Source organism: Mercenaria mercenaria, chromosome 17 (genome assembly GCF_021730395.1).
Source record: "Mercenaria mercenaria strain notata chromosome 17, MADL_Memer_1, whole genome shotgun sequence".
NCBI classification, from domain to species: domain Eukaryota; kingdom Metazoa; phylum Mollusca; class Bivalvia; order Venerida; family Veneridae; genus Mercenaria; species Mercenaria mercenaria.
The window spans coordinates 60861309-60888793 of NC_069377.1; the positions used below are offsets into that span (position 1 = coordinate 60861309).

At 33.7% G+C, this 27485-nt stretch overlaps 1 long non-coding RNA gene across 1 annotated transcript; it reads left to right on the forward strand.

Moving 5' to 3' along the window:
- Positions 1–5736: 5736 nt before the first annotated feature.
- Positions 5737–26705, forward strand: LOC123537271 (uncharacterized). The gene is made up of 7 exons (XR_008368079.1): positions 5737–5807; positions 12573–12665; positions 15560–15629; positions 17140–17388; positions 18880–19031; positions 20763–21001; positions 24056–26705. It is a non-coding gene; the product is annotated as an uncharacterized LOC123537271 (long non-coding RNA).
- The last annotated feature ends 780 nt before the right edge of the window (positions 26706–27485 follow it).

A 27485-nucleotide genomic window follows, 5' to 3' on the forward strand; every position in this document is an offset into this window, starting at 1 on the left:
GCTGATATATGTAAATATATGTCTATAGAATGTTAGAATGAATATTTGTTAGCACAAAAATATGGCGTCATACTGATGTTTTGCAAAAATGGCGAGTGCGAATGTTTATTTGCTGTGAATGGTCAGTTTAGGTCATGTGATTTGATTGTCCGAGTACATGGTCAACAGTACATGTCCGTTTATGGTCAAGGGGAAGCAAGGGATTTCAAACTATAATAAAGCTACTGTTGTAATACTACTATAAATACATTTACGAACGATGGACAACGAAACAATAGACAATATGTATCAGCAATATAGATTATTTGTTCATGTATTACCAACTTATGACAATCTCTTACAATTACAAAATAAAACTAAAGTGTCATCAAAATTATCACTTTACACAACTTCACGGACATCACAGCCTTGTAACATCAAATAAAATTTGTAAACATGCGCTGACCAAACCGTGGCAAGTGATGAAAAATCGGGACTTTTTTAACGGACAATTCAAAGAACTATTGTTAACGACATAAACTGAATTGTTTCATGAAATAATGTAAAATACATGTAGATACAAATACAAACACACGGAATTATATATATTAAAAAATGGTTAGAAATGAATTCAAACCCATGGTAACGTCATTACAAGTCAGATAGCTTACCACAACACCACTGCGCCGTTGGTTATCTAAGTTGATTATTTTGATAAAAGGTATTTTCAGGGCACAAATATCGCGTAAAACAACGAAAACACCCGAAAATATTGGCGAAGATTAATAAGTGTCAGGTCAATACTTAAGGACAATACAAGAACGTAAATTTCGTGCATTCTGACCCTCGTGGTGTGTAAACTTCTGCGACCCTCGTGGTATGTAAACTCTTGTAATTAAGGTATGGTGTATTGGACAAACCATTTGTAATTTCTGATTGAGAGTATCATTTATGTTGACGAAATTTAACTGAGTATTTAATACTTGCAAAACGAAAACGGAGACAGAATCAGTGTAAGACTTTCACAATAGTAAATCAGCGCTTTTGAACGTTTATATTATAGATGAAAAGAGCGCTATAAAATCTGGTAAATAATAATAATAAATATTTCAACCTCACTTGAGGTATAAATTTCTTCATGCAAGGAAGCCACCTTATCGAAGGTTGGTGTCTTTACATAGGTGTTCTCCTGAGCCTAAAAATGCCTGCCTGCAGGGACTCCTCGAGTCTTCCCCGCCCACAAAATCTTGGAATTGTGTCGTTTCGGTATTACTCTAAACCCAACAAAATAAATAACCCCCGTCAAGCGAAAAAGGTCCTTATTCATTTTCTAAAAGAACAGTTTATTTTGTACCGGAAACAGAAGTTTCAGTTGCCCACCTTCAGTAAATATGGAAATATGCTATATTTTGTGACATGATGTAATTCAATAAAAAAAGCAACATTAATTTAATTCAGAGTTTTTTCTTTTGACCAGTATACAGATTTCATCATTTTATTAATATCTGCAATTGAAAAATAGGAATGAACTGTTTAAATATTCTACAACATATACACAAATGATGCTTTTCATCTATAAGTTGTAAATGGAATAAAGTTAATTATAATTTTTTGTTGCCATAGCAACGAATAACAAAATTAACAAAATATTATTTTATTTTATGATATTATAATCAAGAAGAACTGCCCACAATTATAAAAAAAGGCACACAAAAGCATTGAAAATGATCTATTTTGCATAAATATGTGTTTCCTGTAATATAATATCCTTTTAATAAGAAAGCGTAGATTTTGGATATCGCATCCAGAAGTTGATGAAGCAATTTTGTCTTAACTTTTCATCGGTTTCTCTATTTGCGTAATAACACATATATTTTTATATTATTAAATAACTGACTTGTACTGTCTTTGCCATGTAAACTTAACGTCTGAGTAAAACACAGAATGGCCAGAATCGATAGCTACTGTTTCTATAGCAACTGTTTTTAAGTAGAAAAATGATACTTTAATTCAATATCCAAATAGCTACAAATTTATACTTCTGCACGTGATATTAAGAAACCGCTAAAATTCTTTTATTTGTCATTTTTGTTCATTTAATCACACCAAACTATTACTTAAACAACAAAGTAGAAAACAATATAGGCCTGGTGAAATATTTCCAACATTCAGTGTTTTTTCTACTAGAATTTCATTAGCTGTTTCCTTTTCAATGATTCGATAAAGGCAATTGTACTTAAAATTTTACTTTGCACACAGATTTTACAGATTTGAGAATATTAGCAAATAGATACTATCAAAAATTCCTCGTTTCCATGGTAACACTATGATATGGTATTTCTTCTAAAAATCTTTAAAAATAGACTTACGGGGTATGACCTTCGGAACATTTCAAATTCAGTAGGATAACGGAACATGTTACGCAAATAACTAAAGTTTCGTTACCGGAAAAAAAAACTGGTTTGCTTACTTACTGCACACGATAGTTACACCGGTTTTGGGAAAATATTGATATAATAATAATAATAATAATAATAATAACTTTATTTTTCTGAAGGTGACATACTAAGTGTACAAATACAGATATTTTACAACTTATTTCCAGTATGGCCTTCAACTGATATACATTCACACATACGCACAATGATACAGTCAATTTATAATTTAACATTTCCATGTCTGCCATATCCGTCTGCACCATAAATTACAGGAAAGTTGCTGACTGACGATTTTGTCAACTACATCAACTATGTGTTGCGGTGTGTCACAGTCTGTTCTCCGGTATAACTTTTTGATGGTTCCAAATCGCGCATCTATCAAGCACCTGTGAAATGACCATAAGTAATTTGATAGAAAATCTTAAAAGTTATTACTTTATTATATATATTTATCAAACAGGTACTGACATAGTTTTCAATGTACATAGGATTATCCGAACTTCATCGCTTAATGTCTACATACCCGGTAATGACTGGATTTTTTTTACTAATAACTCTTATAATGGCCCATTGAGTTTTAGACACGTAACTATTATACGCAAGTAGCTAGCATTACATCTGGAATATCAGTGAATGACAGTGACTGTGATTATGACAGGTCGTCAGCAGACGACATGGTTTATCATTTGAATTACCGACTCTCATTATGAGAAACAGCAGACTAACATGTAACGCGTATGAAACGTGTAATTTTAACCATACCGTGTATGTCCGGGAATCTGCATCATGTGTGTAATAGTTTTCCAACCATGATTCTCCAGGCAAAATACGCCAGAACGTAGTCCTGTTGAAGATGCACAGAATATTAATTACGTGTATGTATCATAATCTGCCGACAATACTGGTGCAATATTTAATATAAACATTAAACGAGTTTATAAACACAATAGTTTAGGACTAAAGTTTATAAAACAGGACAAAAGTTTACAAAACAAATTTATTTAATTCCAAACACCAAGCCGTGACTTGCACGTTCTCCTCGGCATTTACGATAGTATTCCCATAAAGTGCATTCAGGGCTAAATGCTTGAAATCGTTCTAATATCGTTACAGAATACGGGTCATATTATGTGACTTCTGAAGCAGGGCAAATTACTATATCTTCGTGACAAAATTATTTCACTTTTAGTACTGTTGCATCTAACTTAGATAAACCCGAGACTTAGACAAACTTGACATTTGTACATATGAGTTTGTCTTTTATCTTTTATGATGAATAAATTATTCATTTAAACAGTCATTTAGGAAAGCCAGTACAAAACATAATAAAATTAGAAGAATAACCATTTAGCTGATTTATCGAAATAATTGTCAACATGAATGCTACAGTCGTTCTCGCCAGATCCGAATGAATGGAACGCGTGGTCTAACATGGAAATAACTGAATCTGGTCCGTGAGCCAGCTGTCCACCACGACCTGCAATATGTTGATGACTTATTACACATTATCACAACATGTTTGTTGAAATCATTCATTTAGAACATTATCAAACTTTATTACCGTCTATTCTGACCAAACTAATGCATTGCAAAAGTGCATCCAAGTGTGTGTTATTGGATTATCGAATACAAAATTAATGTTGTTTTTTTATACGCAAGTGCAGATGGTAAAAAATGAAAACAAGCGCACGTACACACGCACGCACAAATACAAAATACACTACTTACCTAGCGTTTTGTTTTCACTGAACTGATGATGTAGTTGTACTAGCAGTAACCATCTACCCGGAAATCAAATATCTGTACCTTAACGTACTGGTAAAAGTCAAATGTATAATGTATATCGTCCATTGAAAAATTGTCTCCCGCAGATGGATCAAGTTCTTGTCTTTACCTAAACATTTCAGCTGACCTTCCTACACACTTCTTGTACACATCCCCTTTCTAGCTTGTAGAATATGTGATTGATATCTTCCTGTCGCCGACAACTTATCATCTTCCTTCATAGCAAGTTTATTTCTTGTCTAAGATCTGCGCAAGTGCGACACAAATGTTCCATTGGTGAACCTATCTTTATATGCGGAACACATGTTGACCACAGGTCTTTGAATGTTGTTAAACCATTGTATGATTTGTCATTCTCTATGCACAACTCTTTGTACTGCTGATGGATTAAAACCTTTGAGTCCGACCACGGCAAATATATTGGTGGTTCATCACTGCGACCTCTTTGAGATCTTTGTCGCGTTCTTTCTTTATTTTTACATCTGGCATTATCACCTACCCTTTTTAATGCCCCCATGAGACACATTTCTTTTATGTTCTTGGACAACTCTCGTAGACTGAGAATATGTGTCTGATTTCGGTCCACAGTAATCTGAGACGTCATATATATCACTCTGAGGATCATTTTTATTGGTCACAGCGACGTGGTCGTCACGTTGATCCTGTGTCGTCTGCTTGGCAAGCCTCTTCTGGAACCTCCACTGCTAACACGATCATCTAGTGAAGTTTCAGCATCAAAAGTTGGCGATGTTCTACAGGGAGACTTATCTTGTGTGGCATGTGTGGACGGTAACACCGATAGCAAGTCATTCAATTCCTGCACAAATACAAGAAAATAAAGATTTCAAATTAAAAGTTTTATCTAGTATTACTGATACGTTATAAAATAAAAAAAGGATGTAAAAAGTTCCCAATAGAAATCCGAACTCTAAACCTGAAGCTTACAAATACCCCGTCCGATAACCTTCGCGCCCCGTGACGGAGTAACTAAGCATTACTGGTCTTAAATATCGATAGTATTTAATTCCGATGTTAAACAATAAAAACAATTTTAAATTTTATATTTTCCAAGAATATTAAATATCATTTAAATAGGTCGTATTTTTAAGATACGAAAACTAATTTCGCGACTTGGCGCATTTAAAACCTCCCTAATAATATTATAGGCATATTAGTCCATGCTTACAGAGTTTAGAATACTATCATAGATGAATGAATAGGATTGAGGAGTAAGCTATTAAAGCTTATATTGAAACCTCTTTTCTGTGTATTGTGATTAATACATATTTAATTAACAACAAAAGTTTCAAACTAATTGCAAGATAGTACTTGCATGATGTTGTTGGTTTATTTTTCTTGTAGCCTTTAATAATATTTAAAATAATGCTGATCACGTATAGACATGTGTGCATGGAAAACAATGCTCTAGATCAGTAGTAGTTCGCCACATACGATAGGCCTATATTACACGATTGTAACGAATATTACTTACGCAAATACTTGATTCGTGTATAAATTACCTCCCTTTTTTTATGTCTCCGCCATTTGTACAAAGTTTGCAAGACAAATGGAAGTCAACTTCTGCAAGTTTATGTTTGAAAGCAGGTGTCATGCATATTTACGTTTTTATTAAGCAGTTCTATTAGGAATGTTTTAATATAGGTTGTTAATGTAGGTATATTTTAATGGTTTTATATGCATTTTGCTATTTGAAGTCGAAAATTAGTCTATGTCGATAGACGCTCATGAAATTCTAAAGAGTCAGAAAATTCTTTGAGGTCAAAGGGAACTAACAGTTTTCCCATAGACTTACATTGTAATGTTTTGGGTTATAGCCCTTTCCTAACATTTAAACTTTTGATGCCATCTACCCAGGGTGAAAGAACTATTCAAAACCTAAAAGAAAACAGCCAGAAATATACATGTTGACCATCATTTTTGTGCACTTTTTTCACCTGCAAGTCAGTAACCCCCAGTCCGGCAGTTAATTTTTGTTTACATTTCATGAAAATATATCACTAAAACAAGCAAACTTTTCAAACAAAATACACCTTCAAGTATTTTTTCCTCCATTAATCATGGCTTAGAACTTCAATTTAAGAAATAAAACAGTTTTCAAATATATTCAACAGATATTTCACCATGAGAGACCACTTTACATCTTAAATATTTGTCTTGGAATACCATATACTTTTTCAACCAATCAAAGGCCCTGTTAGTTATTTCCCTTTGAGCACAGTAGTCCAAATAATGTCACGTTTGGGACTGCATGATAACTTTTGACTGTCACCGTCTCTACACGACCAAACTTATTCAGCATATTTCTGTTAGGAAATCCCAAACGAAAACACATGGTAGCTAAAAAAATTCAACTCAGAGATGTTTATATGTATCTCTAAGCTGAAACAAATTTCGTACTGAAACCTAATTATACTCTTATTCAATATACACAACTGACTACTATTAAATATAGTAATAGATTTAATTCAGGTGCATCGACACTTAATAACAAAGTGAAAGTTGGTCATTTAATTACAATGTTGACCTTCAACAGTACAACAACAGTCCTACAAACTATGATTCACTTGTTAAGTCTAATATGCCTTTCGGCTAAAGAAATACCTGCACAAAATGTCCCAAGGCTTCAACACGCCTTTCACAATGCACTTTGACTATAACAGATATAACCTCTAATCTTCATCAATATTGAAGAAAATCAAAATAAAATGCAAACATAAATCAAGTAATGCAAACATAAATAAGCCATGTCTAAGACGTGGAAGACAGAAGAAGGGAAAAACAAAAGGAAATAATTAAGAGAGGAAGAAACGAAAAATAAAAGGAAGAAAAACAAAGAATGAAAAAAACTGAAAGAAAGGAAGGCAAAAAAGGAAAGAACATTAAAGAAAAAGGCTCAAATAATATATGCAATACAAACACATGCTAATCCTAAGCGTGATAAGAGTAGGTGGGAGTGGCAAATTAAAGCAACATCGACGATTCAACAAAGTGTAAAAAACTGTTGGTCTAAAACACGCAAAATTCTATAAGTAATTCCCCTGTATTAATACTTCATAAACAATTTAGGTTTGACCAATAAAAAGCAATGGAATTGCAAAGAGAAGTGACATGAAAATGTAAACAAAAAACAGCTGATTAAGGGTTGATGAAAATGTTCGGAAAAACTTGAGGATTGATAAAAAATGTTTGGAGAGAAGATTTTTAGAATTCGTATTATTAAATGATTTTGTGCAACCAAAATGCAATAAATTAGTTACAAGATCAGATATCCATTTTGCCCTTGCATCACTGATCTTCCCTCAAGAATTATCTTCTATAGTGAATACCTTTTTACAAAAAATAATCTGAAGTTTTCTGGGTGTGTACTAGAACAGAAAGACATATCCAAACAAGATTTTCTAGGTGTGTGGTAAATGTGTGTATAAAATGTGAAAACAACTGATTTTGTTAAAATTTACAGTTACTGTATTCATGATCAGTATGAGGAATGATAGAACAGTGCATGTTGCTAATACAGAGACAATTTATTACAGGTTCTTCTCATGTAATCGGGTGAAACACAATATAGGGAGCATTTAGAATATCGCATTGTTATACATGGTTTTCAAAAATTTCCTAACCCTTTATTGCAATTTAACATTTACACTTCATAACACTAAATATGAAGAAGTTCTGTGCCAAATTTTATTGATCTAGCTCAAATAGTTTTCAAGCAGTGGCAAAAAACGCATCTAGAAAAAGTCATTTTTGAAGCTTTATGTTGTTGCACTTAGAATTTTCCAAATAAAATAATGGTATGATATTATATATTTCCATGTAAAAGTGTGTTATCAGCATAAAGACAATTTTTTAAGAATTATTTTGGTGTTTGATTTATCATGATCGGATGAAAATTGTTGAAGCTGTCGAGAAAAATGTGAAATGGGTAAGATGTTATGCAGTTTTTCACTGAAATTCCTTCCTTTTGTTATAATGATTAATTGCAATGTTAACATTATTTTTTCTTAAAAATTTTGGTCCAGAATCATTTCTCTGTTGTAATAGTACTTAAAGAAAAAAAAATGAAAATCATGTATTTCTGAAATTTATTTGTATGAATTTTTAAAATTGAAAATCCGGTTTTTATGAAAAGATGTAGAGTCCGTAACCAATTGTATTTTATAGATTTGTAAGATATTATGAGAGTCTTTATTGATTTTTTCTTATAAAATTTAACTGTTGACATTAAATTTTTATGCTATTTCGTTTATTGTTAACTACATTTTTGCTGTAGCACCACTAATATGGTTACGGACACTACAAAAACCCTGTAGTGTCTGTAACCTGTCTTTCAATGGTGTAAATAAACATTTTTTTTTAAATTTTATTTATAGCTATTCTTATGAAAGTAATAACTGATTTCACAAGTTAATTAATCAACTTTATTTTTCATCAACTTTTTGATGTTGCAACTACATTGGAAAACCCTTATTGCGGCATCTTTATATACAGCATCATTTTCTGTTGCTGCAACATGAAATTGAAAGATGTCATAGCAAACATTGAAGCGATGAGAGATAAAGGATCACTACTTTTTTCAATTTGGAAGGTTCACTGATGACAAATTTAATAAAGTCTATTAATAATTTCACTACAAAAGGTAAATTTTGTCTGTTTAATAATGCTACTTGAAACTGTAGTGTCCGTAACCAGAGCTGAAAAAATTAAAACTTGCATCTTTTTACAGAAAAATGAAAAATTATCATTTCAAAGTTTATTAATATTGAGAAAAAACAAATATATGTATTTGTTGACAAATATTTTCAGATATAAAAATATAGATACAGTTCAAAAGTGTTAAAAATCATGTTTATCATCTAAATTGCACAGATTTATATTAAAAATGTAAAGATGTGATAATGATAATTAACAGTTATTCACTTAGACAAATTTCTTCAGGAGCATCATTGTTAAGATAATTCAAATTCATGTAGCTTACAATAATGTTTCTTTTCAAAATGTTTCAGAGGGGCGGTGTTATCTGGTTACGGACACTACAGAAATTAAAACAATGTAAAAAAAACAACCAGTATTACTGAAATTTCTGTTTGGATTATTATACATATTACAGTTCAAGTGAATAAATCTTTACAAGTATTTAAGATTAAAAGTAATATCTAAAAACTTGCAAATGAAAGAAAAATCTCTTCAAGAAGTACTAAGTACAAACCATGTGATGACAGGTACATGTATATTCATTTAGATGAGATTTTATATTTATGTGATGGGCATATAGTGTTGCTGCTCTATGTATGTACATCCGTCAGTTCGTTCAAAATCTTGTGTGTCCAACTCCTCCCACCATTAGATTGCTCTGCTTCAAACTTTCATAGATGAACAACCTAGATGAGTAGATTACCATAAAAGAAGGAATTTCTCAGTGACTATTTTAACCACAGTTATAATACTATGATATTTTTATATAGAAATATATCTAGAAAAATCTTTTGTGTCCAACTCCTTCCAAACTATTAGCCTGATTCAAACTTTTCACAGATGAACAAGCTCAAGATGTGTATATTACATTAAAACGATGAATTTTTTTCTGTGACTATTTTACTACAGTTATGGTCCTTTGATAGTTTCTGCTTAATCATAAGGAATATAGAGAAACATTTTTGTGTGTCCAACTCCTCCAACACTAGTAGCCTGATTTGTTTCAGACTTTCACGGATGAACAACCTTGATGTTCAGATGACCGTAAAGGGAGAAATTCTTTCTGTGACTGTTTACTTTAGTTATGGCCCTTTGATAATTTTTGCTATATGGAATATAGTATGATAGGGGAAAATCCTGTCAACGATTCCCAAAGTTTTAGCCTGATTTGCTTCAAACTTCAACAGATGAACAAGCTTTATGTGCAGATGAAGGGAATGAATCTTCTCTGAGTATATTTTTACTGGCGGCAGTTATGATCATTTTGCTTTATAGAGAATGGGCAATGGCATGTGTTTGTGTGCACATCTGTGTCATATGGTTATAATATCTAAATTTATATTGCAATATTGCAATTTAATTGCTTTATAATAAAGTAGAAGTATGTCTGATTTTATTGTGCATTTGTGATTCAGATATAGAGTTTTGATCTGATGAGGCAGCTGCAGTGCTGAAACTTCAAAGGCACAAAAATGCTGAATAGGTTAGAAGAGGTTAAATGGCAAGAAAGGCAAAAACTTAGTCCAGGCCAATGTGAAAATTAAAGGAAAAATGAGAGAGAAAGAAAGAAAGAAAGAAAGAAAGAAAGAAAGATTGTAGAAAGAGACAGCGACAAGAAGTAGAGAGGAGTAACTCAAGACTAGATTAGTTAAGAAAGCAGAACTAATATCAAAATCACACGACGAAGGAAAAAATGAGTAGAAAGAAATTTATGTGTCCTCACAAACAGGATCTGTCATAGGAGATAAGAGACAATGTTGTTGCATTTATAGATGAATCTACTATGACTGATAATAGGGCTACATTTTCAACACCAAGACATCTGAAAATTTGAAAAAAAAAAAAGTTACAAAAAGATTATAGATATGAGTACTTTCGTAAGATAATTCATATTGTAGTGTCCATAACCATGAACTTAATTTCTTTTTTCTGGTTAGTGACATTCTTGAGTAAATAAGTGTAAGTGTTGTGTGATATGAATACAAAGTATTGATAATAATGTATCACTTAGAGAACTTAATATTGCTTGTTAAGTTACAAGATTTCATGAAAACAGGAAGTTTTCAGATTTTGTTGTTCTGTTTTCTTTTTCATTGGTTTTAATTTGGCAAGTTGTATATTTCTGTTTGAAGAATATCAAATTTAAATACACTTTCCATTCAGATATCTTTTTAACATTATACCAAATAATTCATGACTGGATTTAATGTTTTTAACATAATCTGATGCAAAACCATTCTTGAGGCTTTTTTGTAGTGTCCGTAACCAATTACTTGTATCTATCAATATTTAGGATTTTTTCGAAAATTAATCACTTTCCCTTTAATATGTCATTTTATTTCAACAAAGACAGAATTGGTGTTGATTTTTCGTTAAGTTTACATCATTAAAACTGAAATGGAAGATGTCAGATGATTTGAAATATACATGTTTTTTAGCAACAAAGTAGTATCCAAAAACATGTTTCATTTTTTCAGTATCTATACCTTTCCCAGTCCTATTTTTCCTTGCATTATGTATTTCCATGTGTTTGTCCTACAAAACAGTAAAAATAGTTCAAGTTTATCATAAATTTGAAGCTTAATTTTACAAAATGTACCACTTGTAGTGTCCGTAACCAGCAAACATATGCATTTTATCAGCCTTTAAAAATTACATTTCCGATACAAGTACCAGCAAACCACTTAAGTTGCTTATACTTCAAGCACTCTACTATGTAGAAAAATACTTTTTTTGCCAAAATTAAGAACTTATTTTTTCACCTCCAAGTGCAACACTACTGTTCCCTATATTGTGTTTCACCCAAATATCCTCATGTATGAATGTCCCATCAACTGGTTGTAATTAATCATTGCATAGTAAGTTGATTATCAATTCATACACAATAAGCCTTTATACAGCTGGCTACAAATTTATTAAATTCTTTAACAAGTCACTCATTAAGAACATGTGCGTAACCTTTACCATGTGCCTGACACAATTGGTTCTGCCTTTGCAACCAGAGTAGATCATGATCAGACTGCATTGTTAGCTATTCAGTCAGTATTATTTTGGTAAGCATCCCTTTGAACAGTTAATGGTACTGTCCAAATTTGACGGACATGCTCATTATAGAAATTTAGCAGGGTAAGGGTTAAACCACAGTCACACATGACTGAAAAATAATGAGATCGTACATTTGTACCATATCTAGTCTGGTTACTGGCTAGATAATTTTTTTTAGAAAAAATAATTCTGTGATATAATTATTCTGACTTCATCAGTCTTGATTCTGATTATCCAGTGTTTTAAGAAGAAAAGGGACATACTTGTACATTTAAATAGGCTCAGGAGTTATCTCCTGTAAATAAAACACAGGTTCTGAACACAGACTAGTACCATAGCCAAAAGCAAAGAAATGGAAATAAATGTAAATTATTATGATAAAAGACTTGTCCCCCCCCCCCCCCCCCCCCCCACACACACACACACCCATGCCCCGCCCAGTCCTCTTATTAATATTAGATTTACTTCAACTTTATATCGGTCAAAAGCTATACATAGCTTATGTTTATAATGTTATTTTATCTACCGACAATAAATAAATATTGACTTGACTTGACTTTTTATATAAATGTTGATATAGTAGCAGTATCTAGATGTGTGTTTTTACAGTTATATGGAGGAAGCCTGATACTGTAGAAGATGGAAGTTTTGTGCCTGAGATACCAGTCTTTAACTGTGGAGATATTGAAGTGCCCAAGATAGGTAATATTAGCCATAAACATTACTCACATTTAGCTTGACTACAAATAAAAAAAGTTTCAGTTGTAGCCATTTCTGAGGCATCCACTCACTAAAGTTTCGCATATAAGCAGGTTTCTTTAAAATGTCTAGCCCTTAGGGTTTCAAACTTGACAAATGACTTTGGCATCATGAGATGTCAGGTGAAATAGCTTCTATTTTATGTGAAATATGGCCCCTTTTAACATTTCCACAAATCTTTTGCATCTTTGGGTGACCTCCTTTGGCAAGTCCAATGACTGTGGCTTACATTTTGAGCTCATCTGATTTTTTGAGAAAAAAAATGATCAGTTATTGTCATCACTTGATCAGCGTCAGCATTGGCTGCTTAACTTTTTTGTTTAGGTCAAATTTTCTCCTAAACTATCAAAGCTATTGCTTTAAAACTTGCAAGGCTTGTTCACCACCAATAGCTGCCTCTGTACAGCAAGAAATATAACTCCAACCTGCTTTTTGCAAGAATTACAGCCCCTTTTGGACATAGAATATCAGATTTCTTGGTTAAGTTTTGTGTTTAGGTCGCCTTTTCTCCTAAACTATCAAAGCTGCATCTTTAAAACTTGCAACACTTGTTCACCATCAAAAGCTGACTCAGTATAGCAAGAATTATAACTCCAACCTGCTTTTTGCAAGAATAACGACCCCTTTTGGACTTAGAAAATATCAGATTTCTTGTTTAAGTTTTGCATTTCAAGTTTTCTCCTTAACAGTCAAAGCTATTGCTTTGAAACTTTGTGCAGATATTCGCCATTAACTAGTACCGTACCGTAACTCTACATTGCTTTTTGCAAGAATTATGGCCCCTGTTGGACTTAGAAAACCATGGGTAGGACAATATTTCTATTATACATAGACAGAAAATAAAATCAGCATTTGCACCCGCAAGGCGGTGCATTTGTTGGTCAAGTTATGATCCTTTTTCAGCTAGGGAAATTCTTATGAAGCTTTTAAGGCAATAATATCTCGGCTAAGTTCAATAACCAGCCAAATCGCCCCAGGCACTCGTGGATTATGGTCCTTGAATTACTCAACAAACTTCCTGACAATGTGGGCATATTATCTAGCCAAGTTTGATATTGTCAGAATAATTTGTATATTTAATATATTGATAACGTAACACATAAGCACAGATAGTGCTTGACTCCCTTTTCATGTTGCCATTGCTATAATTTTTGTTGAATTGCTGTTATTAATAGAAATTGGGTCATTTATGGTTAATTTGGGTTCATTATATGGATAGCTGGGTCCCAGCTTCGCACATTATGTCATATACAAAAGTTAAAGGGAACCGGATATTTTGATAGAGCAAGTACTCGTTGTAAAACGTTATGTTTAAATTTGGACCAATCAGAAACAAGTTCTAAAAATAGCACGTCTGCTGGGGTATAAATAGGTAGATGGATGACAGAGAGCTCATTCGGTATCCAGCGGTTGAAGAAGACACATCGAGGATTCAACTAATAATTTATCCCAGTACCTTGAGAAGGAGACTATTGCAGTTACCCTGTCAGGGCGGATAAATTATTAAAAAGAAGACTTTGGAAGTTTTTAGACTAAAGAAGAGAAGCAGAATTTCGATAAGGTTTCGAGCTATAGGGCCAGCGCATAGGAGTTTTACCTTAAAGGTAATTGAATGCTATAGACGATAGCATATATAGGCTGAGCATCGGGAAGCTGAGACAGAGACCCAGAGTTTGGTAATCTACTGAGATAGTAGGAGAGTTCCAGCTTATAGAAGGTTCAGCATTATTGGCGAAGTACAGCCAAGGCATCGGGGATAATACCTATATGGTAGTTGAATGCTACATATGATAGCATATAGGCGCTGAGCATCCAGGAGTCAGAGCAATCTTATAGAGTTTGAGAGGACAGAGGCCGAGCATCTATGCGATAGGACTCGTATGTTGTTGATTCAAAGACATTGTCTGACGGGAACTTCAACAAAAAGACTAGTCAAGTATAGAGTCTCCAGCCTATAGGAGTTTGAGCTAATCATTTTTAATTAAAGATTATTAGTTTGAAACATTTAGTGATTTGCCTGATCCCTGAAATTGTCTAGCTCATAATAAGAAATCATTTACGAATCATTGGTACACGAATCATTTAGGCAAGGTAGCCAGAGGAAAATTCTATATATGAGATATTTGGTCTCACCAGCTCTCCGTTTTAACAAAGGACAATCTACATCGTTTGTCAGCTAGTCTAAGACATAGTCACCTTTGCGATTGGACCCAAACCATTGTTCAAGATACTAAAGGCGTAGGCACTTCCCTGGGTCATATTACCAGTATCCTGACAGATATCGAGCCAAATCGCCCCAAGCACTCTTGGATTATGGCCCTTGAAATATTCGAAAAACTGCAAATTTAATATTGCCCACTCTCAAAGTCGAACAGTTTTAATCAGACATGCATATTCTGTAATAGTCTGGCACTCTTGTTTATGAAAGGTAAAATAAGGTGGATGGAGCTTCAAATAGTCAACTGCTCTGTCATATGAAATCTCTTAGATTGTGTTCAAAAGCACAGACATTTGACATAGATACTGTAAATTGATACAGGGTAAAGCTCAAAGCAAAAGCAAAAAAAAAGCAAAGGTCGTAAGTAAAGTATTGGTCAGAGATCAACATCAGCAACTGTATTGTGTTGAAATTTAATTATTGGCTAACTTTAAATCCTAAATACAAAAATGATGTTAAGTTCTGGAAAGTACAACATTATGTTTACTGACCAAAAATATAATTTATTGAAAGCTGTAGAATGCAGTTAACATACACTATGAGCCGCGCCATGAGAAAACCAACATAGTGGCTTTGTTAATATCAGATGCTGTTTTCATGTAAAATTTTATATTTCCAGGACAAACCAGTGATGACTTTCAAGACATTTCGTCAGAACAGACTGTTCCTGCGTATACCAGGCACTAAGGGTAAGCTTATTAGATATTATCAGCATACGGTAACTTATTTTATTTAAGTCTGGTAATAGAGCCTTTGATTCTGGAAAGATGTGAAACCAGTTTGTAAGTTCCAGTCTCTGGAGTGCTGGCATTACAATGCAATATTCTCTAAAAATAGGCTTGAATCCATGAGCTTTACACATTGTACATTACCTTTTAGCTCACTAGAGAATATCCAACCTGTAAGCGAGCTGGATGGCTTCCTTATATTATGTCCATATTGGGGTTTCAAACCAGCATCATAGAGAGACAAGTGATTTGAAGTTGGTGACTTAAACCAGTCAGCCATTGAGGCCTCTGCATTAATCATAGAACAGTTGAAGCTGTGCATATAATAAATATTTGCTTAAAGGTGGTTAATCAGATTTTGGACAACTAATGGTTTTGTTCAAAACTTAATCAACCAAACATATACACTTATTTGTGTTTACTGAGTTCTCAATACATGTCAGATTTTCACTGGAAGTATTTTTAAAATTTGATTTTCCTATCCTGGTTGCTCAACCAAGATAGCATAATTTTATCATAAGTATAAATTAAATATTAATACTAGTCGTAGAGAAAAATCGAGACCACTTTTCTGTAGTACAACATGCATGCTACATCCAATTTTGAGGTGTATTTTGACCAATCTCTACCTGGTAAACATTTTTGTGTGGACTTACAATTTTTTTTTTTTTAACTTCCCTTAGTTGTTACTATAAATAACTTATATTGTAACTTTTTTTATAATTGACCGTAGGGAAAAACCAAGACCACTTTTCTGTGGTACAACATAGATGTTACTTTCCAATTTTAGGTGTATTTTAAGGTATCTCTACCTGGTAAGGAGTTTTTTGTGGACTTAGAAAAACAAAAGACTTACAATGATTTCTAAACAAACACAAAATAAAAATTCCATTTGCAAATACATGTACAGGTGCTAGAGTAAAGAAATTTGCTGTGACAGGCGTATATTGTGACATTCTGGCACTCTTGTTTATTTGGCATAAATGTTTGCCTCAATGAGACAAGGAATGTCATGTGCAACCCCCAAACCTTTTGACAGCTGGCTTGATATGTTGCCCATGGGCATCTAGTTGGATTTAGGTGGCTAAAACGAACAACAGGGAGAACAAAGAGTAGCCACATTAGTACCAGTTAATAAGAATGTCCATGTTTACGTCCAATATGGTACAGACTGTAACTCCTTTGTACATAGAAAGATTTCAAAATAACCTAACACAATTGTTCACCAGGATGAGACATGTTGCACTCAAGACACAGATCAATAGCTAAAATGTCAAGGTCACACTTAGAGATTTAAGGTCTAAAATTGGTACAGTGTACTTTGTCCGGACTCTAACTTCCGTATAAATTAGAATATTTTGTCATGTGCAAAGTGCTTCATGCATTTCCATAATGATATTGTGTCATCATGGAAATAATTATACAAAGAACAGTGAGATAAATGAGTTTCTTTGTACTTGTATTGCTTTAGGTTGCTGAGCAAAGCTGTTGCAGAGGCTTCCTTGTGTGGCCCTGAGGGAAACATGATCTTCGTCCATGATGGTGAAAAGATGGAGCGCTTGACATTTGAAATGACAGCATACAATGTCCTTAATGGTGGACCAGGCCTACTGATGATCAACACCATGCTGTACTCCTACATGACTGACCTGAGGGCATAAAACTCCATGTAGACATTCTTAGATTTTCCAAGACCGAGGAAATTTTTCGCATTAAGGAGGTATGTAATTTGTCAGACTTTAAAGTTTAGTGCCTATATAGTATAACCCAGAGGATTTGTCAAAAAGCTGTGAGAAGACCAATTATGTCCACCCAAATTCACAGTGATTTTAGCATGACAACTCCATGATAGCAGCTGAAATTGTTATTAACATATACAGGCATTTCTTGGCTGCTAGGCACAAATAAGTCGAGCTTACATGCATGTACAAGTCTGAACTAACTTTTCAAGTGAATTGTGTGTAAAAAGAAAATGTATTCCTTTATTTTACAAGTAATGTAACATCACCATGACATTTTGCAGCCAATTCTTCAAGACATATCTAACATGTTCAGAATTGCTTGCTGAAACCCTGTACTGTCAATTTTTGTGCCCCCCCGCCCCAATGAGTGGTGGGGGCATATAGATTTGCTCTTGTCCGTCCGTCCGTCAATCTGTCCGTCCTTCCGAGAATGTTGTGTCGCGCCTAGCTTCAAAAGCATTTTAGGTAGAGTCACAAAACTTTACAGGAATGTTGGTCAACATGTTTAGTTGTGCACCTGGGGTTTCGCGTCCGGATTCATTAAGTCATGTAGGAGTTACGACCCCTGACTTTGTAAAATTTGGTCATTTTAGTGTTGTGTCGCACCTAGCTCCAAAAATATTTGACGTAGAGTCACAAAACTTTACAGGAATGTTGGTCAGCATGTATAGTTGTGCACCTGGGGTTTCGTGTCTGGATTCATTCAGACTTGTAGGAGTTATGGCCCTTGACTGAGTAAAAACTTGGTCATTTTAATGTTGTGTCACGCGTAGCTCCAAAAGTATTTGACCTAGAGTCACCAAAGTTTACAGGAATGTTGATCAGCATGTGCATTTGTGCACCTGGGGTTTCGCGTCTGGATTCATTCAGTCGTATAGGAGTTATGGCCCCTGACTTATTTTGTTTCTTAAGTTTTTTCATTACACAAGACCAGACTTCTTGTCCAGACTTACTCAAAAAAAAAAAGTTTGTGAAACATGTATGTTAAAATGTACTTGACCTAGAATCATAAAACATTAGAGGATTGTTTTATGGCCTGTGAAGTGTTCTCTTTAGGATTTTTCTCAGCTAGGCCAGAGTTATGGCTAACTAAGTGAAAAATACACATAAGGTTCTTAAAAGTTTGTGTTGCAAACATCTTAAAAATTATTTAACCTGATGTTCAACATTGATTGCCCAGACCCTGTACTGTAATATTATGACTGTTCAATACAACAGGGGTATAAACTAGCTATTTTTATTTAGGGGCCCAGACTGTCAAAAACAAATGTTTACCATTAGGTATATGGGCATTTTTCAACAATTTAGGGGCCTAGCCCAAAATCTAGGGACCATGGGCTACTGGGCCCCTGCTAATTTATGTCCCTATACAAGAATGGAGAGATTTTCACTCTTTGACAGTGACGTTGTGGTTCTATTTCTATCATAACAAAGTAAACCATAGTGCACAGTTTCCACATTTTATCCAGATCCTGGACAGCCCAGACGATGAGGGATTTAAGTCGGTTATCGACAAACATGCTGACTGGATTATTGATCAAGGCTTACTTCCTACAAAAACAAAATTGGAGAAGAAAGATAAAGTAGCTACATACCTGCTGAAAAACATACTTTACTACAGGTATATGTTGATGTGTTATACTGGTGTAAAAACAAATGTCAAAATGAACATTACCCACTAAAAGAAAGTATATACTGCAAAAGGGTTTTAAAATAATTTGAATTTAGGACTTCCATTGGATGTTTTTTCTTTTTTATTTATTATATACTTGTGCAGGAGTAACTTTTAATATTTTATATATATATATATATATATATATATAAATTCTGTAAAAAAAGTCAGCTTGTATTTCACATTTAAATATGAACAGGCAGAAAAAAATTCTGTATTGTACCTTTTATATTCCGTAATATTCCTTTTGTATTGTATGCTGCCTGACACAGTTCTATAAATAGCACACATAAAAATTTCACTTAGTTCAATTTTAGTATTGATAAAAATTTTAAGATTTCTTTCAATAACAAAACCACAAGAAAAAAGGTATATAATAAAAGGGTCATTATAACAGTTAGCTAGGTCTGGGATTTTTGTATTCGGCTCTCGTAGATTTTGCAAGGTCAGATCACACTTGGCACGCCTCGTGAGATCTGATCTGGCAAAAATCCACTCAAGCCGAATACAGCATCCCAGATCGAGCCACTGTTATAATAATCCTATTATATATCAAGATAATTATTACATTGTCTAAAACGTAATCTTATCCAGTTAATCATATTTCAAGATTTGTTCAAAACTGTATACGTTTACTAACATTACAAACAACTGACCACCTTTTCCAACGCTTGATTGTTGGGATAAATGCACACCTGAATTTCTTATTAGGCCGATACATGCATATCCATGACCATATAACCTCATATATGCATGCTATCTTTGGATGTTCAGGCTTAAGACCAAAAAGGTTAGTACAGGGATATTCGAAATGTACCTAAGTGGTTCATGTCCAATATGAGGTCAAAGATCACATATAATGTACTTTCTGCTTAATATGCTGAAAAATAAGTAATAATTGTGTGTATTTTACAACATCATCAATGAAAATACTTGCATCTTCTTTAATTTTGATTTATTTCTAATGGTCAGATCTGGCTCGAATTTGTTGAATAGTGACAAATATAGCAAAATTCAATGCCTTTTGAAATTAAATAACAACTGCTTGTATTGTGCAATGATAATATGTTTGCTGAACTGAATGAACCTTCATTGGTAATTCTCCTTCAACATAGGAAGTGGATAGTTGCTTGGTAGACCAATTTTATTATACCTTCAAGTGTGACAATTTTGGTACTCTTAGATACAGCCATGAGTCATTGAGTAAATTTGGAATAATTTACTCTGTGTCTTTTTCATCTCGCCATTTGTTAGAATTCTTTAGAGAGCGGGTATTTTTATATATACACATAATAAATGAGTCATGTTCTATAACCAGCCACACTGTGCCAGGACCATGACCCCTTATTTCTTGAAAATTGCTTGAAATGGCAATAGCCCCTTAATAAATCATGATTGCACATTTGAGGGGGAGGGGGAGCATACATGTTTTACAAACAATCCTTGTTTACAATGCCTGGTTAATAGATTGCTTTTGGGACAACAGTGAGGTTTAGTGCCAGTAAATTGGTATAACCCTCCTAGTGTTAAGGTTCAACACTGACAGTGCCTGAATTGTAATCACTTTTGTACTGTCAACTTTATTTTCCCATTGGGTTTTAAATGTTGATGTTGCTATCATGTCATTTCTGGATTCCTTGTATTTGACATCATTTTTCATGCATTGACCAAACATTTCAGATTCCACGCTGAAATTACCCAATTTGTTAATGGACTGGATAAAGTGGGTTCATTGCACAAAGAGATACTCCATGCACCTGAAGCATTTTCTAGTCTGTTTGTTCACCAAGCTGTTCATCTAAAGTTTGACACATTCAGATTATTGTATGAAGTGAACTTCAGTCCAGAGGGTTCCAATAACCAAAGGTTGGAGAAGGATACAGTATACTGCTTGGAGGCATTCTTGATTGAATGTGATGGTAATATAAACTGCATATGAATATAATACTACCTGTACTTTACTATTATAGATGGCTGTGAAACGTTCTATGAAATGGGCACACTTAGGTTGAAACTTAGGTTTGCCCTAACCTCACGTTCGTTTATCCGAGTATTGACAGGACAATTTCTTGAATCATTTCCTGGGCTGTTTCGTTATGAAGAGGAAATGGGTATTATTGTCTGGTCCTGATGTAGCAAACAGTAATATTACCAGACTAAAGGGTGTGTAATAAGTTTGTTCCAGTTTTCAACACAGGATAATTTTTTCAAATCACTATGTCTACAGTGCTACAGAGTGTGACTTAATTAGTGTCCTTTTTAGAAAGTGAAATCAATAGATTCTTATGTTCAAATATTTTCAAGATACAGTCGAATACCATTACCTCGATATTCAAGGGACTGTAAAAATTGCATCAACGTATCCGAAGTTCGACATAATGATATCGACTATCTGGGACAACTTTGTACTTGTGTCGGACGTCTATATTGTCACTATATCCAATGTTTTTGTTTTTTTTTCAGAGGGTTTTAAAGGGGAAAGAAATAATATAAGAAGTAAATATGATTTTAATTTTATTGACAAAAAACATCTTAATTAAATAGTACATACACACATTTCAGTTTTAAATTTTTCAAAATATACGTGTAAACATTAAAATTTAGCATTTTATTCCTTCCATAAACAAGTCTGAATGTTCTCAGTTGAGTAGTAATTTTGACTGTGTTTGATAACGAAAATTTTTACCTTTGTAATACACATATTGTCACTCAATCCTAAACGGCAGATACAGAAAAATATTTCATCCAAATTAGTTGTTGTATTGGAAAACAATTGCCCGCTTGCACGCTGTTTTATAAGACTAGTTATTGGGAATTAAATGCAAACTTCCTAACATTTGAATTGGATTAAAGATTAAATAATAACACACTAACTTGATTATGATAAATCCGGATAGGTTGCTTTTCACACCTTACAAATAACATGGATATTTTTGACACGCTGTGATATCGACGAAACCAGGTGTAAAAACATTACAGGTAAGTTGACGGGACTGAAAAATCTCATCCAGCTAAACAAAATATCGAGCTAATCATATCGAGGTAATGATAAATAATTACATTAGAATATATAGGGAAAAATCGGGACGGACTAAAACACATCATGCTAACCGGAGTATCGAGCTAACCGATATCGAGGTAACGATATTCAACTGTAATTGCATTTAAGTAATGGATAGGAAAAATAAATCTTGTTTGGTCTTAACTAGTTTTAGACATGTTAAATCTTACATTGCATCAATACTTTTTTGCATTGCTAACTATTGTTTTCATACATAATATGTAGACATATCTATTCAAATTAACAAGGCTATCAAATTTGAAATTACTTGAACAGTCATATGCAATTGTAATATATGGGAATCAGTTTTGATTTTCTGTTCACACTAACTGTATAATTATGCTACGGAAATAAAAACTACTGGAACAAACTTATTTTTTTAGCTTGGTTTCACTTGTAACAGAAACAGAAACTTGTCTTGGTACTGAGAATATTATCATGAACTATCGGGTCTGTTAGGTAAACTTACATCTATAGTCCAGGGCCGACACTAAATAGGAGTGGTGTATTTTGACTATATCTCAGTCCTCGAATTTTCACCACAATTTGTGCATTTTGCTCTTATGTAACAAACAAACAATGTACTGTTAGCTCGACATTTTGAAGAAAAGACTAGCTATTGTACTCGCCCCAGTGTCACCGTCGCCGTTGGTTAAAGTTTTGATAAAGTCAAATATCTCTGTTACTTTCAAATCTATTGACTTCAAACTTAAAATATAGTTATTCACTATCAAGGTCTACACCAGGAAAAACAATCCCCATAACTCTGATCAAATTTTGTCAGAGTAATGTCCCTATTTAACATACAATTTTTAAGTTTTTGTTTTTGATAAAGTCCAATATCTGTTACTATCAAAGCTTTTGACTTGAAACTTAAAATAGTTACTCCCTATCAAAGTCTACACAAGGAGAAACAGGCCCCACAACTCTGATTTTAATTTTGACAGTTATACCCCTTTTAACTTAGAAAATGTTTTGTTAAAGTGCAATATCTCTGTAACTTTCAAAGCTATTGACTTGAAATTTTAAATAGTTGTTTACTATCAAAGTCTACGTCAGGAGAAACAATCCTTTTACTCTGTTTGAAGTTTTGACATATTTATGCCCCCTTTATATTACTAGGAATGTTCAGGTTACTGTTTTGTATAAAGTCCAGTAATCTCTGTTACTTTTATAGTAATTGACTTGAAACTTAAAATACTAATTTACTAACATACACAGTTCTGCCTAATTTCCAATGTACATCATTTTTTTGCTTTGCATGACTGTCATTTATACAGTAAAAAAAAACTGACAAGTTCTGTACATTGTGTTAGCTTAGAATAGTCCAGTACTGTGAAAATAGTACTCTGAAAATAGTCCAGTACTGTGAAAATAGTCCAGTAATGTGAAAATAGTCCAGTACTGTGAAACATGAGGTGAAACAATCCCTATAATTCTGATTATTTATTTGACATAGCTTAGTTCCTTTTTCTGGCAAATCTCTAACTCAAAGTCAAGCACTGAAAAAAGTTGAGCGCCCTGTCTTATGGACAGCTCTTGTTTTCGTCATATCCTTGAAAATAATTCATCAAACTTGCTACAGTTGATATACTTGCTAAACTTGATAGGTGTAGTATTTTATGGAGACTGACAAGTTATTGTTGAGTATTGTTGAAATTCAGGTTGAGCAATATTGCCTGTCAGTATTAGTATAGATTTTCGTAAACAGATTCATGTTCATTCGTGTGCTTGGAGTATATACCATTTTAAATGGGGATATTTTAAACAAAGTAATTTTACACTGGAATAAATTCTAGAATAATTTCCTTGGATAGAATGTCTTTGATAGCGTGCATATCAGTAGCATTAGCATGATTTAAAGGTGCTGTATATTCTCACTTACAAAAATTCTATGATATTTCATTTTTAGGCAAAGAAAGTGACAAAGCCTTGGCAGATGTACTGATGTTTTGGACAGGAGCAAGTTCTGTGCCTCTCATGGGGTTTGGCAAAAAACTTGAAGTGGACTTTGTTACGGCTGATAGAAAACTGCCTGTAGCCCATACCTGTGGCATGCTTTTGTGCCTGGGTTAGCTGATCCTGATTTATTCAAGGAGGATATGGCGAAAGCTATTAAGTGGAGTGGAGGATTCCACTTATGTTAAATGCATCGAAGTACAATCAGTTCTGAAGCCATCTATTAGTTTACAATCAAACGGTTGCAATACTTGAACTCAAGATTCTACCAACTGCTCTTGTTTCAGGCCAGTATGCAACATGTAAATGTTAAGGTCATCGGATCACCACAATACTAAAGTAAAGGAATGGCACATAGCACATCATAAAGCATGTTATAATCCTCATTATAGTTATGAATGAACATATTTCTGTCTTTTCATGCCGTATGCTGTAAATCTTACTATTTTGTTTGGGCTGCATTTAAAATAGTCTTTGTTTGCCTTCCGACTCTACTTTTTAAAGTTGGTTAGGTAGGTAGGCAATTCTTCTTTTTTTTCTGTTTTTCTTCTTTCATGAAGATTTTTTACTGTTGCCAGTAGATGTATGATCATTTCTTACAGAATATTTCTTCTGTAAAAATAAGGCAAATCTGTATAGGTTGTATAAAAGGATGAAATTAAATGATACAATTAAAACTTTCTTACTTACTATTTTGCTTACTAGAAATATATGCTGCACTTGTCATATCGCAACTAAAAAAAATGATCAGCATTGTCCAATAAAAACTTTTGGGGCGCAACATTTTAAGTGGGTAGGTAGGGAGACAGCAAACAAACATGTTTTTAATTTTGGCCTTGCTTTTGTTACAGATAGGCTCACACACACACTAAATTAATTACCTTTATGTTCTGTAGGAATGCAATTGAAAACTTTACTCTATCCCATACTGTAGATAGAATTGCATACGTCATGGAAATATTATTTATTGTGTGGCATGAAAATTGAGTTTGTTGTTACATATCACTAACACCTGGGAACCTTTTTAAAAGTCAAGGTTAAAGCTTTTGAGGCAGGATAGCATCATTATACCCCAACAAACAAAGTTTGAGATAGGGTACATGTATATAGGAGTTGCCTCAATTGTTCATCAGTCAGTCTGTTGGTCAGTTAGCAAAAATTACGTTGAGTGAACTATACTGGACATTTCTTAAGATACTGACTTAAAACTTCATATGCAGGATCATAATTGAGTGGAGATGTGCATGATACAATTTGGTGTGGTTCAGCTTATTCCTGGTATAGTTGCCCTTGGATTTAAATGAAATGACTATAGAGCAATTATATCAATCTTGTGAACTGAGCTGAAATCAGTATATTAGCATAAGCCATATTGTGGGACAAACCTATATTACTTTTTTCAAAAGTTTGACTTTAAACTCTTGTATATATTGGAGCACCAGCAAGTGTATATGTTCCTGCACATGTTTGGTGTGGCTTTGTTTTTAGTATAATGTGGTGTTGCAGGGGTATTAATTGCATTCACTGATATTTGAATATTTGCTCAAAATGTCTAAAATTACATCTCTTTTTCTGGATTATTGTTCCAGTCACAGACAGTAATGTCCTGTACATTTGGTTTGGCTGTGAAACATTCAATATAGCACCAAAAGCAAAATATCAGATACATAGGGTCGTATCTTAGGCTTACATAAGGGAGGATATTCATTCTGTTTGACCAATTGAACTACTAGTAACTTTATGGGATGTTGTGGGAATAAAATTTGCACAGGTTTTATTATGTCTCTCCTCTCATGGTGGAGAAATATTGTTGGTTTCCTAGATATATTTGTTTTTTTTTCCATCTGTCAGTCCCCATTTAGTTTGGAGGAAACTTGACAGGATTCATTAATACTAAGCCTAGTTGTGCACATTGTTGGCATGTTCTTCTAGGTTTTTTTTTAGGAGTTGAGGCCCTTTTATTTAGTTGAGTATTGAAGGCTTGCCCATGCTATTTCTCAGCAACATGTGGACCAGCTGTTGTACTGGAATGGTTTTCTGCAGTATTTCTTCAAAAATTAAAAAATTTAGAGGGTTGGTGGGGGATGGAGGAGACATATGTTTCTGTAACAACACCTTCTACTTTCATATAATTAAGAGTGAAACATATCGTGTATGCAGATGTGTGTTTTTAGATGTACTTATCATATGATGAAATGTTGTTCCTTGATTAAAGTACATGTATGTTGGTGTTATTACAATTTTTTTAACAATGACTTTTTTCATAAACGAATATCTATAGAGTGTTTTATAATATCTGTAATTTTGATTATACACTGTCTGTTGCTTGCCAATCAGTCAGTCAGTGGGTCCACGTGTTTACTAAGTTGGTCTTCATGAAAGTTTACAGCAGTAATCTGTGGGAGAGCTGCAGCATGTATATCGTTCCTATTTGTTACAGCTTAGAGCACCAGAGCTAACAATAGAACAATCTACTAGTCATGAAATATTATGGCATTCCTGTCTGAATATTATGATCAGAAGCATTATCTTTATCAGTTTTAAATTGTTGCCATATGAGCTGCACCATGGGAAAACCAACGTGGTGGCTTTGCAACCAGCATGGATCCAGACCAGCCTGCACATCTGCACAGTCTGGTCAGGATCCATGCTGTTCCCTAATGGTTTCTCTAATTGCTATAGGCTATGAAAGCGAACAGCATGGATCCAGACCAGACTGCGTGGATGTGCAGGCTGGTCTGGATCCATACTGGTCGCAAAGCCACTATGTTGGTTTTCCCATGGCACAGCTCATATTATACTCAGAAATGCTGGTTGTGGACCATTTTGGCCCTATTTGTTAGTTGCAACTGAATGTTATAAAAAACATATGTTTAATTTTCATAGTAATACTTCCAGTTGTTTGAATATCTAGTTAAGTAGTTATTGTTTTCATATAGCTGACAGTTGTCTAGAATGAGACATTTTATGAGATTATGTTGTTTACCAGTCCCTGTTTTCAGGTAATAGAAAAAGTGTGATGTATGGAACAAAAATGATACACTATCTTAGACTTAATTGGCATTTAGTATAGTTACATGTGTTTCATGTTTACAGTCTGTGATTCATTGATTTATTGATCTCAAAATAAAAATCATTTGTAGTATCGTTTTTGTTTTATTATTGATTACCGTTGAAAAGAAATGAAGGTTAAAAAAGTATTAGATAAAAGCATTTTTAAAACTTTAAAATAAAAGTGTTAACATAAATAGACTTATCAAGATTCAAGTTGAAACTTGTTATACGTGATCAACACAATGTGCAAATGTACATGAGACTTTTGGTGCAGCTCAGAGTTATTGCCCAGGCCTTGGACTTAAAGGGGATTGCTGCTAATCCTACGT